Here is a 21,765-nt window from a genome sequence, read left to right on the forward strand (position 1 = left end):
GGACTGCGGGGTCCCGCTTCTGAGGAATAAACCGTGGGAAAATGCCTCATGCTAAGTTGGTCGATGTTAAGCGAGGGAAAGGGATAAAAACAAAATCTTTCCTGTAATTTTCAAACTTGTCTCTAAAGTAACCCCTTGTGCTGAAGTCCTGAGAGCTGGAAGGCAGGTAATTATCAAGACAAGGAGGCTTAAGGAAAATCTGAAGAGAGAGAATGGCAGAATGAGATTTTACCACCGTAACACACGGTGCATTTATCTATTGCTGCATCAGAAATTTGGAAAGAGACAAGGCACAGTGGCTCACGCCTGTAATCCCAGCACTTTGGGAGGCTCAGGGGGAGAATCCCTTGAGCCCAAGAGTTTGAGGCTGCAGCAAGCTATGATTGCACCACTGTACTCCAGCCTGGGCAACAGAATGAGATCTTGTCTCTAAAAAAAAAAAAAAAGTAGAAAGATGCGGGTTAGCTGGTAAGAACCTGACAGGAACTGCAGCCATTTAGGAGGAAAAAGAAATCTAGTGTTCTATGGTCGACCAAGAAGCAGCTACATTTATTTATAAAAGTAAACATGCAGATAGATATTGAGTTATGATAAGAGAACGGCCAGGCACAGTGGCTCATTCCTGTAATCCCAGCATTTTGGGAGGCTGAGGCGGGAGGATCACTTGAACCCGGGGGTTTGAGGGCAGCCTAAGAAACATAATGAGACCTCATCTCTACAAAAAATAAACAACATCGGCTGGGCATGGTGGCATGTGCCTGTAGTCTCAGCTACTCGGGAGGCTGAGGCCAGAGGATCACTTGAGTCCAGGAAGTTGAGGCTGCAGCAAGCTGAGATGGCACCACTGCGCTTGAGCCTGGGTTACCCAGTATCAGAGAGAGAGAGCGCGAATGAAAACAATAAAAGAAAAAATAAGAATATATACGCAAGTTTTAGGGTTGCAGTAATTCAAATAACCACGTAAGTAAAATTGAAATGAGAAATTTAAGTTTAAACATTCCCCAGCCAAAGCAGCATAGTAGCCAAAGTGGAACTGGTTGTACGTGAATTACTTATTATTTATTTATTTATTTTGAGATAGAGTTTCTCTCTTGTCGCCCAGGCTGGAGTGCAGTGGTGTGGTCTAAGCTCACTGCAACCTCCGCCTCCCAGGTTCAAGCAATTCTCCTGCCTCAGCCTCCTGAGTAGCTGCGATTACAGGTGCCCACCATCATGCCTGGCTAATTTTTTTTGTATTTTTAGTAGAGACAGTGTTTCACCATGTTGGCCAGGCTGGTCTCAAACTCCTAACCTCAAGGGATCCACCTGCCTTGGCCTCCCGAAGTGCTAGGATTACAGGCGTGAGCCACCGCACCTGGCCTATGGAGAATTATTTTTCAAGGAGGTGATGACAACACCAAATTGGGTTATTCTACTACAAGAGGTTCTCTCTTCTCAGCTTCTTTGGGAGAACTGGAGCCAGAGGCCCTGCCTCCTTTGTATGACTTTTGCAAGCTTCCTTTCTCCTTCAGACTCAGTTTCCTCATTTCTGGAAAATGGGAAGCCAGGTACCATAGCACACGGCTATAGTCCCAGCTACCCAGGAGGCTGAGACAGGAGGATCGTTTGAGCCTAGCAATTTAGGTCTGCTGTGCACCATGACTGCACCTGTGAATAGCCACTGCATTCCAGCCTGGGCAACACAGCAAGACCCCATTTCTTTAAAAATTTATTTATTTATTTTTTGAGACAGAGTCTTGCTCTGTTGTTCAGGCTGGAGTGCAGTGGTGCCACCTCAGCTCACTGCAACCTCTGCCTCCCGGGTTCAAGTGATTCTCATGCCTCAGCCTCTGGAGTAGCTGGGATTACAGGCATGCGCCACTACGCCTGGCTAATTTTTTTGTATTTTTAGTAGAGATGGGGTTTCACCATGTTGGTCAGGCTGGTCTTGAACTCCTGACCTCAGGTGATCCACCCACCTCTGTCTCCCAAAGTGCTGAGATTTTAGGCATGAGCCACCGCGCCTGGCCTCACAGATGTACTGTATATCTGCTTATGTACTATGTGTACATCTGCTTTATGCATAAAAACAGTACGATTTTTTGCTCCTCAGGAACCACTTTACCCCTCTTGGAGGTAATACCGTCCACGAGAATTATATTCTAAAGGGAGAATAGGAGTCTGTGTACAGAAACGTAGTCATCCTAAATCATCTCAAACTTATTTAGGTATCCTATTTCATTTCTTCTTTTGCCTGATTTATTTGATTCTTTGCAAGCACCTACTTGCCACAACCTCAAAGTAAATTCTCTGCAACAGCGCCAAGTGTGGTGGCTTATGCCTGTAATCCCAGCACTTTGGGAGGCCTAGGTGGGAGGATCGCTTGAGCTCAGGAGTTCAAGACAAGCCTGGGAAACATGGTTAGATCTTGTTTCTACAATACAACAACAACAACAAAAAAACTAAACAAACAAACAAAAATTAGCCAGGTGTGGTGATGCATGCCTGTAGTTCCAGCTACTTGGGAGGCTGGAGTGGGAGGATTGCTTGAGCCTGGGAGGTCGAGGCTGTAGTGAGCCAAGATCAATTGTGCCACTGCACTCCAGCCTGGGTGACACAGCAAGACCCTGTCTCGATAGATAGATAGATAGATAGATAGATAGATAGATAGATAGATAGATGATAGATAGATAGATAGATAGATAGATAGATAGATAGATAGATAGATAGATAAATTATCTTCAACAACTCACTTCTTTTGAGAGGCTGAGGAGTATAACATGAGTCTGGTAGATTCACACTTCCTGCCCAGCCTTGCCCTTCTGAGTAGCTGTTAAGCCCTACAACACTCCCCAGTGCATTGTCTGTATTCTTATTTCCACCTCAGTCTGCCATCCACAGAGTGCTGAATCCACAATGCAGGCCACCATGTGGCGCAGCCTGTCCAGAGGCAGACTTAATTTTTTTTTTTTTTTTTGAGACTGAGTCTCACTCTGTTGCCCAGGCTGGAGTGCAGTGGCACTATCTCGGCTCACTGCAAGCTCTGCCTCCCGAGTTCACACCATTCTCCTGCCTCAGCCTCCCGAGTAGCTGGGACTACAGGCGCCGCCACCACGCCTGGCTAATTTTTTGTATTTTTAGTAGAGACGGGGTTTCACCGTGTTAGCCAGATGGTCTCAATCCTGACCTCGTCATCCGCCCGCCTTGGCCTCCCAAAGTGCTGGGATTACAGGCGTGAGCCACCGTGCCCGGCCCAGACTTTCTTTATCTTTAGGGAAACCTCAGTTCTGCTCTTATGGCCTTTTAACCGAGTGAATCAGGCCCCCCAAATTATCAAGGATAATCTCCCTAAGTTAGCGTTAACTGATTGTGGACTTATAATCCCATCTGCAAAATACCTTCACATCAATACCTAGCTCAGTGATTGACTAACGGACTATAACCTGGCCAAACTGACCCCTGAAACTCACTATCCACCCTTTGTCAGCTTGACACCCATAAACATTTCCTTAAGCCATACTTAATCTCTAAACAAAAACAATGACAAGCTCATACTTCCGCCTCACATGATACAATCATCCTGCATAGAACCAAAAACATACGAACCCTTTCCCCAGAAGACGATGCCAAGTTGTTGAGTGATGTTCACCCTTCTGCTTTGATATCTTGCATCTTAAACACTATGATATAAAGTTACCTATTATTAATACACCTATGTTAGATGATAAGAGAGAAGGAAGAACATGAAATATTTGAATATAAACATATGCGGCTGGGCACAGTGGCTCACGCCTATAATCCCAGCACAATGTGAGGCTGATGCAGGCGGATCATCTGAGGTCAGGAGTTTGAGCCCAGCCTGGCCAACGTGGTGAAACCCTGTCACTACTAAAACTACAAAATTAGTCGGGCATGGTGGTGCATGCCTGTAATCCCAGCTACTCGGGAGGTTGAGGCAGGAGAATCGCTTGAACCCAGAAGGCGGAAGTTGCATCGAGCTGAGGACACGCCATTTTACTGCAGCCCGGGCGACAAGAGTCGCAAAAAACTGTCTCAAAAAACAAAACTGTCTCAAAAAACAAAACCAAAACCAAAACAAACAAAACAAAAAAATGCATGCCAAAATAAGGAAGAAATACTCATAACAATTATAGACATCATTTCTGCAACTGTTCATAGCTGGTATTGATAGCTACCTTCTTCCATTACCCATTCCATATTTCCTTTACCCTCAGCAAACACCTCAGCCGGTCATGGTTCTTTGCCTGGTAGAATAAATGACCCAAGCCTTCATTTCTAAAAGGTCTGACCCATTAGCAGTCCCACCTGAACTGAGTCGTTAAAATTGTCAATAGACTTTGATCACAGGATGTGTTGGCACTCAGAAACACCCTAAGGGATTGCCTGTGTTCCAGACAGTCCCTTCCTTCCCTCTATTGTGTAACAGCAACCCAATTATCCTTGGAAATGAGAATGGATCACCCCAGCCAGAACAGTAACCCCCTTCTTTTCTGGATGATTCAGAGACATGAGAAACCCAAAGTGACCTGGTGGCAGTCTCAAATTCTAGTTGAGTGGAATCATTGTTGTGTCACCTAGTGGAAGAATGGAACCCTGAAGTATAGGATATGAGCATCTGGATTGATGTCCCTTAAAATCTTGGGTCCCCATATGTCCCTGAACCCTCCGACTTTGCAGAAGTGGCCTGCTCCTCTCTAGCAAAGGCTGGTGTTTCTTTACGGAAACTGCACCAGAGAACTATGTTGCATGGGAGAGCCTGAAGGACACCCTATTCAACTACACAGCAAGGAACGTAGTGCTGAGGGTGGTCTTGGCATTTCTGTGAAGCTCAGTGGTTGGCTGTCTTCTTAAAGATCATGCTGACAGGAGACGCTGGTGGAGAATGGGATTCTCCAGTAGAGATTATAGAGGTCAAGTGGCAGCAGGTAGCCATTGGGATGCAGGTAAGCACCTCATCGTTTTTTTTTTTTCTTTTTGAGACGGAGTCTCGCTCTGTTGCCCAGGCTGGAGTTCAGTGGCACGATCTTGGCTCACTGCAACCTCGCCTCCTAGGTTCAAGTGATTCTCCCGCTTCAGCCTCTTGAGTAGCTGGGATCACGGGCACACGCCACCATGCCCTGCTAATATTTGTATTTTTAGTAGAGACGGGGTTTCGCCATGTTGGACAGGCTGGTCTTGAACTCCTGACCTCAAGCAGTCTGCCTGCCTCGGCCTCCCAAAGTGTTGGGATTACAGGCAGGAGCCACTGTGCCTGGCCAGCACCTCATCTTAGTGAGTGGTAAGAACAGAGTAGCAGCCAGGGTGGCCTAGTGCCATGCTTGTCCTGCAGTGAAAAACCAAGGTCCCAGAATTTGCCATGTGTCCTCCACTATGGCTCCTGCCTGTGAACAGGCTCAAACTCCTAAGTGCGTTCTACCCCTGACATACGAAGTAGGGGTCTGTTTGCCACCAGTTAGTCTCCAGTATTAGAAGCAAGGGCGCACTTAATTTCTTTCTTCTCTTTCTTCATCCTCTTCTTCTGCTTCTTTTTTTTGCGTGTGTGTGGTTCTTAACTTTTCTATTAACGACCCAAAGCATAGAATTTTGTTCCAATTTGCTGAGAATAATGGCTTCCAGCTTCATCTATGTCCCTGCAAAGGGCATGACTCATTCTTTTTTATGGCTGCATAGTATTCCATGGCATATACATCCTCTTCTTCTAATAGCAATATTGATAATAAAATTAAAACAGAATGCTTTATCTTGATTATGAGATAAACTGTAATGATTTCAAGAACTAAAACACTTTTGCAGCAGGTCAGCAATGGCCAGAACAGTTTGGTTAAATTTTGTTCATTTAAAAAAAATCATAATATATAAATACATTAGGAAAACTGACATTTGTTCTCCCAGGGAGAAATGATCAAGGCAGAATTTTGAGAAGTTCTCTGTGCATGTGGGGGAGGAGGAGAGAAGGGGAAAGGGACAGAATTGCCATGAAGGAATTTCTTTTTGCCGTGTCCAGGAAAGCCGGAAGAATGTGCCAAAAGACAACCTTCCGGAAAGACTAACTCACTCACTGGCTCTCCTCCCCAACGCTCTGCCTTTTCTTCTGTTCACAGTACAGTCTATTGCTCTCTGGTGCTTACAGTTGTGAGTTATTTCCAAGAATGAGGATGAAAAACTCAACTAATCATACAATTCTCTTCATTCTCTCCTCTGGGTTCTGAAATTAAGAATACACACAGGAATCAAATGGGATAAATTTGTAAGCTTTTCTTCTGTGTTTGGGCCTGTGGTCTGAGTGGGCTTCTTACTGTTTACTTCATACATTGAGCAAACTCGCTGGATCCCAGGCAGGGTTTGGGATGACTGCAGGCTGCTCCCACAGGGCAGGTCTACTCGGATGTGCATTCTGCGTGGACAATGCAGGGGAAGAAGGTGGATTCATGCCCGGCTCTCCTCCCCCATGCTCTGCCTTTGCTTCTGTTCATAGTACAGTCTATTGCTTTCTGGCTCTTATAACTGTGAGTTATTTCATGCAGCTTGAAGGGCAGCAGTGCCTAAGACAGAGCCAAAGAGATGTGCTGCTGCTGAGCATAACTTTTACTGAATTTACCAGTCCTGAAGAGGAACATGGAACGATGCTTTGGACTGTCACTACCTCACCAAACATGTTTGCATGTTTGCAAACAGCATCAAACTTGGAGAAGAGCTAGTGGGTAGAATTTCTCTTTTAAAAAAAATTTTTTTTGAGACAGTCTTGCTCTATCACCCAGGATGGAGTGCAGTAGCACGATCTTGGTTCACTGCAAGTTCTACCTCCTGGGCTCAAACAATCCTCCTACCTCAGCCTCCCAGGGAGCTGGGACTACAGGCATGTGCCACCACGCCAGGCTGGTCTCAAACTCGTGAGCTTAAGCAATCGTCATGTTTAATGGTCCAAACAAATCAACCAACTTGAAATAAAATGAATGTCAACAAAATGGAAATGACCAAGAGAATCATGCACATCCATACCATGGATTATTTTGTGCCTATTAAAACAATCTTTCTTAGGAACTTTTAATAACTTGAGAAAATGCTCGTGTTACAATTTTAATGTGATGAAAATAGGGCCGCTTTACAATCTCCTACTGTGAGAGCTGGTTTCTGTGCCTTTGTCGCCTCCAAGTCCCAGACATTTTGACTATGTAACATTTTGACTATGTAAAAATGCTTAGAAAAGAATAGAAGGAAATATGAAAACAAGTTCACGTGGCTACCTCTTGATGGTGAGGATAAGTAATTTTTGGTTAGTTTATATTTACCCTTTATTTAGCAAAATTTCTGAAATGTTTGCATTAATGGCGAAATAAAATTTCCAGTTTCTAGATAAGTTTGGTTGACATATGTTTAAAAACAAAGGGGGCCAGACATGGTGGCCCACACTTATGATCCCAGCACTTTGGGAGGCTGAGGTGAGAGGACTGCTTAAGGCCAGGAGTTCAAGACCAGCCTGGGCAACACGGTGAGACCCCATCTCTACAAAACACACAAAAAATTAGCCGGGTATGGTGGCACATGCCTGTGGTCCTAGCAACTTGGGTGGCTGAGGCAGGAGTATCACTTGAACCCAGGAGGTTGAGGCTGCAGTGAGTTGTGATTGTGCCACTGTACTCCAGCCTGGAAGACAGAGATAGAGCCTGTTGGAAAAAACCTATTAAAAATAAATAAATAAATAAATAAATAAATAAATAAATAAAACAAACCAAAGCGTTTCTACAGCTAATTCTTTTCACAAACTTGATGGTGATTTGGGATTCCATAATTAGGCCAATTATTTCTGATTGTTGACATTAAAATGCTGAGCTGACCTACGATGTTCATGAAATTGATTCAAACAAACCAACCCAGTTTTAAATGTAATTGGAGGGTATATAAACACCTCACAAACACTGATAATGATATAAAAAAACTGACAGCTTTTTCTTTATAGTTCCTGTTGTTTAGGAGAAATTAAAGTAGCGTGGGAACAATGTTTACTTAACAGGTAATCAACGTAATGCAGATTAAAAAACAATGATTGCCTTTGTTTGCTTATCAACTTGTCATAGATTTAAAATAAAGATAGCCCTTTATGGGTGGGGCCTCAGCAAATACACCCTTTTATCCCATGACCTCAGGCATAAAACTTGGGTCAACTTTTTGGGTAAGCAATTTGACATTACATATCAATATTTACAAAATAGAATCCTAACTGTATAAAAAATTAATATAGCAAAGGTCTTAAAAAATACCTTCCAAAATGCTAGTAGAAACCATCTCTCAGAGGTAGGAGTTAAGATATTTTAATATTCTTTTTAATTAAAAAATCATTTTCATAGCAAAAAACTGGAATCAACCCAAGTGCCCAACGACAGGAGAATGGATGAATATCCACACAGTGGAATATCACAAAGCAGTCAAAATGAACTACTAAAATGACATGTAACACTACGGCTACATTTTAGTAATATATTAAGTGAAAAACTAAGTTTAAAAAGATTGTGTTTAGTATGAATTCACTTTTCACATTGAACATTAAAAAACACAAGTAGATGTTTGTGTTAGAGTTCTCTAGAGAAATAGAATAAAATGTGCGTATAAATATAATATAAAATAACATATTTTATATAACCATAAAAAGATATTTATTATAAGGAATCAGCTCACATGATCATGAAGGCTGGCAAGTCCCAAATCTGCAGGGTTGGAGACCCAGGACAGCCAATGCTGTAGATCAAGTTCAATGGCAGGCGGCTGTAGAGCCAAGAAGAGCGCATGCTGTAGAGGAAGTCCAAAGGCCGACTGCTGGAGAATTCCCTCTAGCTCAGAGGAGGCCCATCTTTTTGTTCTATTCAGGCCTTCAGCCAACTGGATGAGGTCCACCCACATTATGGAGGCAATCCGCTTTACTCGGAGTCCATCAATTTAAATGTTAATCTCATCGAAAAACACCTTCACAAAAGCACCTGGAAAAACATTTCATCAAGTATCTGGGGGCCCTGTGGCCCAACCAAGTTGACACATAAAATTAACCATCACAATGTGTGTGTATAAATACATATATATGTACAGATGTATATATACACACACGTGTGTGTGTGTGTGTAGCCAAATATATATATATGCAAAGGCAAAAAAATACAAAGAAAAACAAAGTAATGATAGTTCCTGAATTAAGGATGATAGTCATCTCAGCTGAGAGGAGGCAGAAAAATGAGATGGGAGAGGACCACATAGGCTATGGTTGGGGTCCTGGCTCTTGCTTTGGGTGGTGTGTTCCCAAGTGATTATTACATTATTAAAAATTATAAAATAAAGCCAGGCACGGTGGCTCATGCCTGTAATCCCAGCACTTTGGGAGGCCGAGGTGGGCAGATCACGAGGTCAGGAGGTAGAAACCATCCCCGCTAACATGGTGAAACCCCGTCTCTACTAAAAAATTAGCCAGGCATGGTGGCAGGGGCCTGTAACCCCAGCTCCTTGGGTGGCTGAGGCAAGAGAGTCGCTTGAACCTGGGAGGCGGAGGTTGCAGTGAGCCAAGATTGTGCCACTGCACTCTAGCCTGGGTGACAGAATGAGACGATCTTGAAATAATAATAATAATAATAATGATAACAATAAAATAAATATAAGTAGGCCATGCTAGACTAATGACGAGCATGTCTGTCAGGAGGCAAGGATTAATCAAGCCCATTCTATGCAACTGAAGTCACTGATTTTTTCCTTTATATTTTTTCTATATTTCCTAAAATTTCTACAGTGAGCATGTATCTCTTGTAGTCAGAAGACACAGTAATATGTTGTTCTTTTAAAAATCCTATGCTATATAGGGAATGTTTATCAGCTAATTATCTATAATTTGGTATTCGAGATTATGCACTTTGTTTTCTTGTTCATGAAAGTACAGTTGACACTTAATACCGGATCAGTTGAAACTTGACCCAATGTGGAGCGAGCAGTTGAGCTCGGTCTCTCTTGTCCTCTTGTTCCATTTCACTAAGATAATGACCCTCCCTAACCCACAAGCATCAACAAATGGGCTGTCACCAAGTACCCATCATTGTCATCAACTCATATGGAGCCCAATAAACTCATCATAAGTGTCCCTGTCAAGGCCTTTTGTGGGGACATGCCACTGAATTCCAAATCACTATCCTAGATCTGCTTATAACAGTTTACAGAGTGAGAGGATAAAAAGATGGAAAGAGGCTGGGCATGGTGGCTCACATCTGTAATCTCAGCACTTTGGGAAGTCGAGGTGGGCAGATCACGGGGTCAGGAGATTGAGACCATTCTGGCTAACACGGTGAAACCCCATCTCTACTAAAAATACAAAAAATTAGTTGGGTGTAGTAGTGTGCACCTGTAGTCCTAGCTACTCAGGAGGCTGAGGCAGGAGAACCTGGGAGGCGGAGGTTGCAGTGAGCCAAGATCCTGCCACTGCACTCTAGCCTGGGTGACAGAGGAAGACTCAAACTCAAAAAAAAAAAAAAAAAGAAAGAAAGAAAAGTTCAAAATCACTAGTCTAAAATAACAAAATCATAACCATGTAGTAAAAAATAAATTTTTTTTTCCCACTTCAGGTTTCCAGGAAAATATAAAAGAAATAGGGACAGAGTAAGCCACCTGTTTTCCTTGGCTTCTCTCTTTTTAGCAAAAGGGAGTCTCTCTCTCTCTTTCATACACACACACAAACACACACACACACACACATAGGAGTACACATTTAAAATGAGAGACATACTGAGGGGAGGATCAAGATGGAGGAACAGAAGCTTATACTGTCCATCCCTGCAGCCCAACCACGCTGGAACACCAAATTTTGACAATTATCTGCACACAGGAAAGCACCATCTCAAGAACAAAAAATCAGGTGAGCAATCACAGTACCTGGTTTTAACTTCATATTGCTAAAAGAGGCATTGAGGAGGGCAGGAGACACAGTCTTCAATCACCAATGCCCCTGCTCCCTCATCCCCTGGCAGCGGCCACACTACACAGAGAATCTGTGTACTTTGGGTAGGGAGAGTGAAGCAACTGGAGGACTTTACATTGAACCCAGTGCTGTCCTGACACAGAGGAGAATAAAGCCATGTTAGGCTCAGCCAGCACCTGCGCACAGAAGGAGCATTTGGACCAGCCCTAGCCAGAAGGGAATTGCCCATCCCAGTGGTTGGAACTTGAGTTTCTCTGCAAGCTTTGACTGCCTTGGGCTGAAGTGCTCTGGGGTCGTAGGTAAACTTGAATGGCAGTCTACGATGCAAGGCCTGCAATTCTTAAGGCAACCCCTAGTGCTAGCCTGGCCTAGAGCCAGTGAACTACGGTGGTACATGTCCTAGGGAGACACCAGCTGGCATAGCTTAAGGGAGTGCTTGTGCTATCCCTCCCCCATCCCCAGGCAGTACAGCTCACAGCAACTAAAGTGACTCCTTTCTTCTGCTTAAGGAGAGGAGAGTGAAGAGTGAAGAGGACTTTGTCTTGCATTTTGGATACCAGCTCAGCCACAATAGGATAGGGCACTGGTCAGAGTTGTGAGGCCCCCATTCCGGGCCCTAGCTCCCAGACAACATTTCCAGACACACCCTAGGCCAAAAGGGAACGAGTTGCCTTGAAGGGAAGGACTCAGTCCTGGCAGCATTCATTATCTGCTGATGAATGAGACCTTGGGCCCTTAATAGCCAGCAATGATACCCAGGCACTGCATCGAGGGCCTTGGTGAGCCTCTGAGACTTGCTGGCTTCAGGTGAGACCCAGTATATCACTAGCCATGATGGCTATGTTGAAAAACTACTTCTGTTTGAGAAAAGCAGAGGCAAAAGTAAAGGGGACTTTGTCTTGCATCCTAGGTACCAGCTCAGCCACAGTGGAGTAGAGCAACAAGCAGGCTCTTGAAGTTCCCCCAGACCAGGCCTAGACTCTTGGACAGCATTTCTGCACATCCCCTGGGCCAGAAGGGAGCCCCCTTCCCTGAAGAGTGAGTCCCAGGCCTGGCAGCATTCACCACAAGCTGACAGAAGAGCCCTCGGGCTTTAAGTGAGCATTAACAGTGGCCTGGAAGAACCCCCTGTGGACTGGCGGTGGTGGTGGCTGTAGGAGAGGCTCCTCTGCCTGTGGAAAGGAGAGGAAAGTGCAGGAAGGACTTTGTACTGTGGCTTGAGTGCCAGCTTTGCCACAGTAGAATAGAACATCAGGTAAATTGCTAAGGTTTCTGACTGCAATCCCTGGCTCCCAGACAGAATCTCTGGACATGCCTGAGGCCTGGGGAAACTTGCCATCCTGAAGGGAAGGGCCGTGGGGCAAGGCTCGATGCTGTGGTGGCTTCAGGTGTGACCCAGGACAGTCCCAGTGGTGGTGGCTACAGGGGTGTTTGCATCGCCACCCTTCCATTTCCAAGTAGCTCAGCACAGAGAGACTCCGTTAGTTTGGGTGAAAATAAGAGAAAAGAATAGGCTGGTCGCGGTGGCTCATGCCTGCAATCTCAGCACTTTGGGAGGCCGAGGCGGGTGGATCATGAGGTCAGGAGATCGATACCATCTCGGCTAACACGGTGAAACCCCGTCGCTACTAAAAATACAAATAAAATTAGCTGGGCATAGTGGCAGGCACCTATAGTCCCAGCTACTCGGGAAGCTGAGGCAGGAGAATGGGGTGAACCCAGGAGGCGGGGCTTGCAGTGAGCCGAGATCGCGCCAATGCACTCCAGCTTGGGCAACAGAGCGAGACACTGTCTCAAAAAATAATAATAATAATAATAAAAAAGAGAAAAGTATAAGAGTCCCTGCGTGGCAATCCAGAGAACTCTTCCAGATCTTATCCAAGACCACCGAGGCAGTACCTCTACAAGTCTGCAAAACCCACAGTGTCCCTTCAAATACCTAGAAAGCCTTCCCAAGAAGGACAGGCACAAACAGGCTCAGACTGTGAAGACTACAATAAATACCTAAGTCTTCAATGCCCAGACACTGATGAACATCTAAAAACATCAACACCATCCAAGAAAACATGACCTCACCAAATGAACTAAACAAGGCACCAGGGACCAAACCTGGAGAAGCAGAGATATATGACCTTTCAGACAGAGAATTCAAAATAGCTGTTTTGAGAAAACTCAAAGAAAAACAAGATAACAAAGAGAAGGAATTCAGAATTCTATCAGATAAACTTGAGAGATTGAAATAAAGAATCAAGTAGCCATTCTAGACTTCAAAAATGCATCAGAGTCTCTTAATAGCAGAACTGAGCAAGCAGACAAAAGAATTGGTAAGCTTGAAGACAGCCTATTTGAAAATACACGGTCAGGGGAGACAAAAGCAAAAAGAATAAAAACTTATGAGGCACACCTACAGGATCTAGAAAATAGCCTCAAAAGGGCAAATCTAAGAGTTATTGGCCGTAAAGAGGAGGTAGAGAAAGAGATAGGGGTAGAAACTTCATTTAAATGGACAATAACAGAGAACTTCTCAAACCTAGAAAAAGATATCAACATTCAAGTACAAGAAGGTTATAGAACACCAAGCAGATTTAACCCAAAGAAGACTACCTTAAGGCATTTAATAATCAAACTCCCAAAGGTCAAGGATAAAGAAAGGATCCTAAAAAGCAGCACAGGAAAAGAAACAAATAGCATACAATGGAGCTCCAATATGTCTGGCAGCAGGCTTTTTAGTGAAAACCTTACAGGTCAGGAGACACCGGCATGACATATTTAAAGCGCTGAAGGAATAAATCTTTACCCTAGAATAGTATGTCTGGTGAAAATATCCTTTAAACCTAAAGGAGAAATAAAGACCTTCCCAGACAAACAAAAGCTGAAGGATTTCATCAACACCAGACCTGTCCTACCAGAAGTGCTAAAGGGATTTCTTCAGTCTTAAAGAAAATGAGTTAGACTGGATAAAGAAAAAGTACGTAGACAGCATGGAATACTATGCAGCCATAAAAGAGAACAAGATCATGTCTTTTGCAGGAACATGGATGGAGCTGGAGGCCCTCATCCTTAGCAAGCTAATATAGGAATAGAAAACCAAGTACTGCACGTTCTCACTTATAAGCAGGAGCTAAATGATGAGAACACATGGACACAAAGAGGGGAACAACAGACACTGGGGCCCACTTGAGGATAAAGGATGGGAGGAGAGAGAGGATCAGAAAAAGTAACTATTGGGTACTACACTTAGTACTTGGGTGATGAAATAATCTGTACAAAAAATTCCTATGACACCAGTCTACCTATACAACAAACCTGCACATGTAACTGTGAACCTAAAATACAACTTAAAAAAGAAAAAAAAAAAAGAAAATGAAGTTAATGAGCAAAAAGAAATCACCTGAAGCTGCAAAACTCACTGGTAATAGTAAGCACACAGAAAAACACAGAATAGTATAACACTGTAATTGTGGTGTGTAAACTACTTATGACTTAAGTAGAAAGACTAAATGATGAACCAATAAAAAAAAATACTACAACAACTTTTCAAGACACAGACAGTACAATAAGACATGATGAGAAACAACAAAAAGTTAAAAAGTGAAGAGACAAAGTATAGAGTTTTTTTAGATTTCTTTTTGCACGTTTGTTTATGCAATCAGTGTTGTTATCAATTCAAAATAATGAGTTATAAGATACTACTAGCAAGCCTCATGATAACCGCAAATTGAAAAATGTACAATGGATACACACAAAATAAAAAGGAAGACATTAAAGCATACCACCAGAGAAAATCACCTTCACTAAAAGGAAGACATGAAGAAAGGAAAGAAGGAAAAGAAGATTGCAAAACAACCAGAAAACAACAACAAAAAAGGCAGGAATACGTTCCTGCTTATCAATAATAACAGTTAATGTAAATGGACTAACCTCTCCAATCAAAAGACACAGAGTAGCTGAATGGACAAAAAAATAAGATCCAATGATCTGTTGCCTATGAGAAATACACTTCACCTTTAAAGATACACGTAGACTGAAAATAAAGGGATGGAAAAAGATATTCCATGCCAATGGAAACCAAAAAAGAGCAGTAGTTGCTATACTTAGATAGACAAAATAGATTTCAAGACAAAAACTGTAAGAAGAGGCAAAGAAAGTCATTATGTAATGACAAAGGAGTCAATTCAGCAAGAGGATATAACAAATGTAAACACGTATATATACAACACTGGAGCACCCAGGTGTATAAAGCATATATTATTAGAGCTAAAGAGAGAGATAGGCCCTCATACAATAATAACTGGAGACTTCAACACCCCACTTTCAGCATTCGACAAATGTCCCAGACAGAAAATCAACAAAGAAACATTGGGCTTAATCTGCACTATAGAACAAATGGACCTAATAGATATTTACAGAACGTTTTATCCAATGGCAGCAGATTACGCATTTTTCTCCTTAGCAAATAGATCATTCTCAAGGATAGACCATACGTTAGGTTACAAAACAAGTCTTAAAACATTCAAAAAAATTGAAATAATATCAAGCATCTACTCTGACCGCAATGAGATAAAACTAGAAATCAATAACAAGAGGAGTTTTTGGAAACTATAAAAATGCATAGAAATTAAACAATATGCCCATGAATGACTAGTGGACCAATGAAGAGGTTAAAAAGAAAACTGAAAAATTTCTTGAAACAAATGATAATGGAAACACAACATACCAAAACCTATGGGACAGGGCAAAAGCAGTACTAAGAGGGAAATTTGTAGCTAGAAGTGCCTACATCAAAAAAGAAGAAAAACTTTAAATAAATAACCTCATGCTGCCTCTTAAAGAACTAGAAAAGCAAGAGGAAACCAAACTCAAAACTAATAGAAGATAAGAAATATTAAAGATCAGAGCAGAAACAAATGAATTTGAAATGAAGAAAACAATACAAAACATCAATGAAATGAGTTGGTTTTTTGAAAAGATAAATAAAATTGACAAATCTTTAGCCAGACTAAGAAAAAAGAGACAAGACTCAAATAGATAAAATCAAAAATGAAAAAGGATATGCTACAACTAACACCACAGAAATTCAAAGGATCATTAGTGGTTAATATGAACAGCTATATGCCAATAAATTCAAAAATCTAGAAGAAATGGATAAATTCCTAGGCACATACAACCTATTAAGATTGAACCATAAAGAAATCCAAACCCTGAACAGACCAATAATAAGTAACAAGATTGAAGCCATAATAAAAAGTATACCAGTAAAGAAAAGGCCAGAACCTGATGGCTTCACTGCTGAATTTTTTTTTTTTTTTTGAGACGGACTCTTGCTCTCTCGTCCAGGCTGGAGTGCGGTGGCACGATCTCGGCTCACTGTAAGCTCCGCCTCCCGGGTTCACGCCATTCTCCTGCTTCAGCCTCCCGAGTAGCTAGGACTACAGGCACCTGCCACCACGCCCGGCTAATTTTTTGTATTTTTAGTAGAGATGGGTTTCACTGTGTTAGCCACGACGGTCTCGATCTCCTGACCTTGTGATCTGCCTGCCTCGGCCTCCCAAAGTGCTGAGATTACAGGTGTGAGCCACTGCGCCTGGCCTCACTGCTGAATTTTACCAAACATTTAAAGAACTAATACCAATCCTATTCAAACTGTTACAAAAAATACAGGAAGAGGGAATATTTCCAAACTCATTCTACAAGGCCTGTATTACCCTAATACCAAAACCATACAAAGACACATCAAAAAAAAAACACAGGTAAATATCTCTGATGAATATTAATGCAAAAATTCTTCACAAAATACTAGCAAACTGAATTCAATGATACATTGAAAAGATCATTCATGGAAACCAAGTGGGATTTATCCCTGGGATGCAAGAATGCTTCAACATATGCAAATCAATCAATGTGACACATCGTATCAGTGGAATGAAGGCCAAAACCATATGATCATTTCAATTGATGTCAAAAAAACATTTGATAAAGCTCAACATCTCTTGATGATAAAACCCCTCAAAACACTGGGAAGAGAAGGAACATGCCTTAACATAATAAAAGCCATATACAACAGACCCTTAGCTAGTATCATAATGAATGGGGGAAAACTGAAAGCCTTTCCTCTAATATCCGGAACAAGATAAGGATGCCAACATTCACCACTGTTACTCAACAGAGCTCTGGAAGTCCTAGCTACAGCAATCAGACAAGAAAAAGAAATAAAGGGCATCCAAACTGGAAAAGAATAAGTCAAATTATCCTTGTTTGTAGATGATATGATTATATACTTGGAAAAAACTAAAGACTCCACCAAAAAACTATTAGAACTGAAAAACACACACAGTAAAGTTGCAGTATACAAAATCAACATCGAAAAACCAGTAGCATTTCTATATGCCAACAGTGAACAATGTGAAAAATTTTAAAAGTTATCCCATTTATGGCCGGGCGCGGTGGCTCACGCTTGTAATCCCAGCACTTTGGGAGGCCGAGGTGGGCGGATCACGAGGTCAGGAGATCGAGACCACGGTGAAACCCCGTCTCTACTAAAAATACAAAAAATTAGCCGGGCGTGGTGGCGGGCGCCTGTAGTCCCAGCTACTCGGAGAGGCTGAGGCAGGAGAATGGCGTGAACCCGGGAGGCAGAGCTTGCAGTGAGCCGAGATTGCGCCACTGCACTCCAGCCTGGGTGACAGAGCGAGACTCCGTCTCAAAAAAAAAAAAAAAAAAGTTATCCCATTTACAATAGCCACAAAACAATTAAATATCTAGGAATTAACTTAACAAATGAAGTGAAAGATCTCTCCAACATAAACTATAACACACTGATGAAAAAAATTGAAAAGGACACAAAAAAATGGAAAGATATTCCATGTAGATGAATTGGAAGAATGAATATTGTTAAAATGTGCATACTACCCAAAGCAATCTACAGATTCACTGTAATTCCTCTCAAAATACCTATGACATTCTTCATAGAAATAGGAAAAACAATCCTCAAATTTATTTGGAACTACAAAAGACCCAGAGTAGCCAAAGCTAACCTGGGCAAAAAGAACAAAACTGAAAGAATCATATTACCTGACTTTGAATTATGCTACAGAGCTACAGTAACCAAAACAGCATGGTATTAACATAAAAACAGACACACAGACCAACGGAACAGATTAGAGAACCCAGAAACAAATCCATACACCTACAGTGAATTCATTTTTGACAAAGGTGCCAAGAACATACACTGGGGAAAAGACAGTCTCTTCAATAAATGGTGCTGGGAAAACTGAATATCCACATGCAGAAGAATGAAACTAGATCCCTATCTCTCACTGTACACAAAAATAAAAAAAAAGGATTAAAGACGTAACTCTAAGACTTCAGTCTGTGAAACACCTACAACAAAACATTGGAGAAACCCTCTAGGCGACTGGCTTGGGCAAAAATGTCTTGAGTAATACCTGACAAGTACAGGCAACCAAAGTAAAAAATGGACAAATGGGATCACATCAAGTTAAAAAGCTTCTACACAGTGAAGAAAACAGTCAACAAAATGAAGATACAACCCACAGAATGGGAGAAAATATTTGCAGACTACCTCTCTGACAAAGGATTAATAACCAGAACATATGGAGAGCTCAAACAATGGTATAGAAAAAAATCTAACAATCCCATTAAAAATGGGCAAAAGGTCTTAATAGATATTTTTCAAAGGAAGACATACAAATGGCAAACAGGCATATGTAAAAGTGCTCAACATCACTGATTATCAGAGAAATGCAAATCAAAACTACAATGAGGTATCATCTCAACCCAGTTAAAGTGGCTTTTATCCAAGTCAGGCAATAACAAACGCTGGTGAAGATGTGGAGAAAAAGGAACTCTCATACACTACTGGTGGGAGTATAAATTAGTACAACCATTATAGAGAACAGTTTGGAGGTTCCTCAAAAAACTGAAAATAGAGATACCATACAATGTAGCCATCCCACTGCCTGCTGGGTATATACTGAAAAAAAAAGTAAATCAGTGTATTAGAGAGATAGCTGCACTCCCATATTTGTTGCAGCACTGCTCACAATAGCAAAGATCTGGAAGCAATCTAAGTGTCCATCAACAGATGAATGGATAAAGAAAACGTGGTACATATACACAGTGGAGTACTATTCAGCCATAAAAAAGACTGAGTTTCTGTCATCTGCAACAACATGGGTGGAACTGGAGGTGATCATGTTAAGTCAAATAAACCAGGTACAGAAAGACAAACATCACATGTTCCCACTTATTTGTGGGATCTAAAAGCAAAACAGTTGAACTCATGGAGATAGAGAATAGAGGGATGGTTACCAGAGGCTGGGAATGAGGTGGGGATGGTGAATGGGTACAAAAAATATATAGTTAGAAAGAACAAATAAGACCTAGCATTCGATAGCACAATGAGGGAACTATAGTCAATGATAATTGTACATTTAAAAATAACTAAGAGTACTGGGTTGTTTGCAACACAAAGCATAAATGCTTGAGGGGTTAGATAACCCATTTTTCATGGTGTGATTATTACACTTACCTGCTTGTACCAAAATATTTTATGTACCCCATAGATACATACACCTACTATGTAGCCACAAAAATTTAAAAAAAAGAGAGACATACTAAAGATGTCATGTGATTTTTAAAATGCTGATTGTAAGTGGATCAATGTGTGGATGTCAGAATTGTGGGGTCTCCAATAGATAGCCACTTAATGTAAAATGAGTTGCCACTGGCAAGTCTAGAAATCAAGGAATTAAGAAAATTCACTCCAGTTGGGAGTCTAGTTGTCTCTGGTTTCTGTGTTTTCCCAGGGTATCTGGGGTGGTTAGTTATGGCCAAAGGAGGCCTACCATGGTTCAGGCCACATGGAAGACCCAATCCATTCTAGTGAGGTAACCTGTTTTTAAAATAAAATCTCAGATTGTGGTTTCCTGAGCGTCAAAATGGGTTGAGGGTTCAGTCCTCCAGGGAGCAATTATGCCTGCTTCTGCTGATGTCTTTTCAGGAGAAAATTCCTGGCTTGTGGTTTTCCAGAGTGAATCTATGTCCCAGGGCTTCCTGGGGACGCAGTGATGATGGGTGCCACTCTCACTACTTGTAGTCATAGTCACACTTCCATAGGACAAGGACTCTTCTCTCCTTGATGCTTTCTCTGAAGCTGTAGCATCGTGCCCTGTGATCCGACTTCTGCCCTCTGAAGCTCCTGGCTTTGCTGCTCATCTTCTCTGTTCTGGGTCACCTGGCATCAGTGGGTGCCTCAAGGTAACAGTTGGCTTCTGTGTTCCAGTTACCCTAAATGAACTTGTGTTCTGGCCTCAGAAAACTTACAACCTCACTATTTTGTAAGTTCATATATGCATGCATGTAAAAAAGGGTGATTTTTATATTTTATCTAGTACATTTAGTGTGAAGGTTTTGGGCTATCTTATCTACACTATAGTTCCAGAAACTGAAGTCTTATTTCTTGGATTTTTTTTACAGTTCGAATGTTTGCATGATTACGGGCACCATGGACTTTTTAGCATACTGCCCTAAGAAGTGGGGAAATAAACGAGGGAGGAAGCTGGGTTAGAAAGTGTAAAGCAGATGAGGAAGTGAAGAAGAGCCAGTGGATTCACCCAGAGTCCCCAGGTGGTGGGGATGGCCGGGTGGAAGCCGTGGACAGAGTGGCTGTGTGCATGTGTGTGTCTGCACGTGTGCGATATAGGTAGAGTGGATGCTGGATGGCAGACTGGGCTAGAGAGCCTGGCAATTGTTGCTGTTCTATACAAACAGCAATGAGGCTTGTTGAAATTGCTTGAGTGAAATGGCATCAGTGCTTACGAGCCAGAAAGGTAGGATCTGCTATGACCTCGGATGATGACAAGGGCCCAGATGAAGCCACCTTAGAAGGAGATGTAGGAGAGTGCTTGGGAAGGAAAAAGGCAGCAGGCTAGGAACAAGAGGCCAAGGAAACATCCTGACATGGACATTAGAACGCATGGCTCCAAGTCTTGGATCTGGGGCCAGTGAGGTCTCTGGGAAGCTGCTTGATCTCTTGGGATGACAACTTCCACGTCTGTCCAATGAAGGTTTAACCAAATATCTGTGGGTTCCCTTCCAGCTTCCATTTTACCAATCTGTGATTAGATATGAAAAGGACAAAGAAGAGGTGGCGGTAGTTGTTTTTTCAGTGCATGAGATGATGCCATTTCCATCTTATACTATTTATACATGTAGGTTTTAGGGTTATATGTGGGAAACGACATAGAATATGACAAAAAAATCTTTTAGGTTCAAAAATCATTTTTTTTTTTGAGATGGAGTCTTGCTGTATTGCCAGGCTGGAGTGTAGTGGCATGACCTTGGCTCACTGCAAACTCCGTCTCCCGGGTTCAAGTGATTCCCCTGCCTCAGCCTCCCAAGTAGCTAGGGCTACAGGCAGCTGCCACCATGCCTGGCTAACTGTTCTGTATTTTTAGTAGAGATGGGGTTTCACCATCTTGGCCAGGCTGGTCTTGAACTCCTGACCTTGTGATCCACCCACCTCGGCCTCCCAAAGTGCTGGGATTATAGGCGTGAGCCACCGCGCCCACCCAAAAATCAATTTTTAATAGTATTGTGCTCCCGAAGTGCATTAACTCGAGTCTGAATTGACTAATTTGTGATTATGATTATTATTGAGACAGGGTCTTGCTCTGTTGCCCAGGTGGGAGTGCAGTGGTGCGATCACAGCTCACCATAGCCTCGACCTCCTGGGCTCAGGTGATTCTCCTGCCTCAGTGTCCTGAGTAGCTGGGACTACAGGGGTGCACCACCATGTCTGG

This window comes from Hylobates moloch, unplaced genomic scaffold, assembly GCF_009828535.3.
Source record: "Hylobates moloch isolate HMO894 unplaced genomic scaffold, HMol_V3 SCAFFOLD_2, whole genome shotgun sequence".
Taxonomy (NCBI): Eukaryota; Metazoa; Chordata; class Mammalia; order Primates; family Hylobatidae; genus Hylobates; species Hylobates moloch.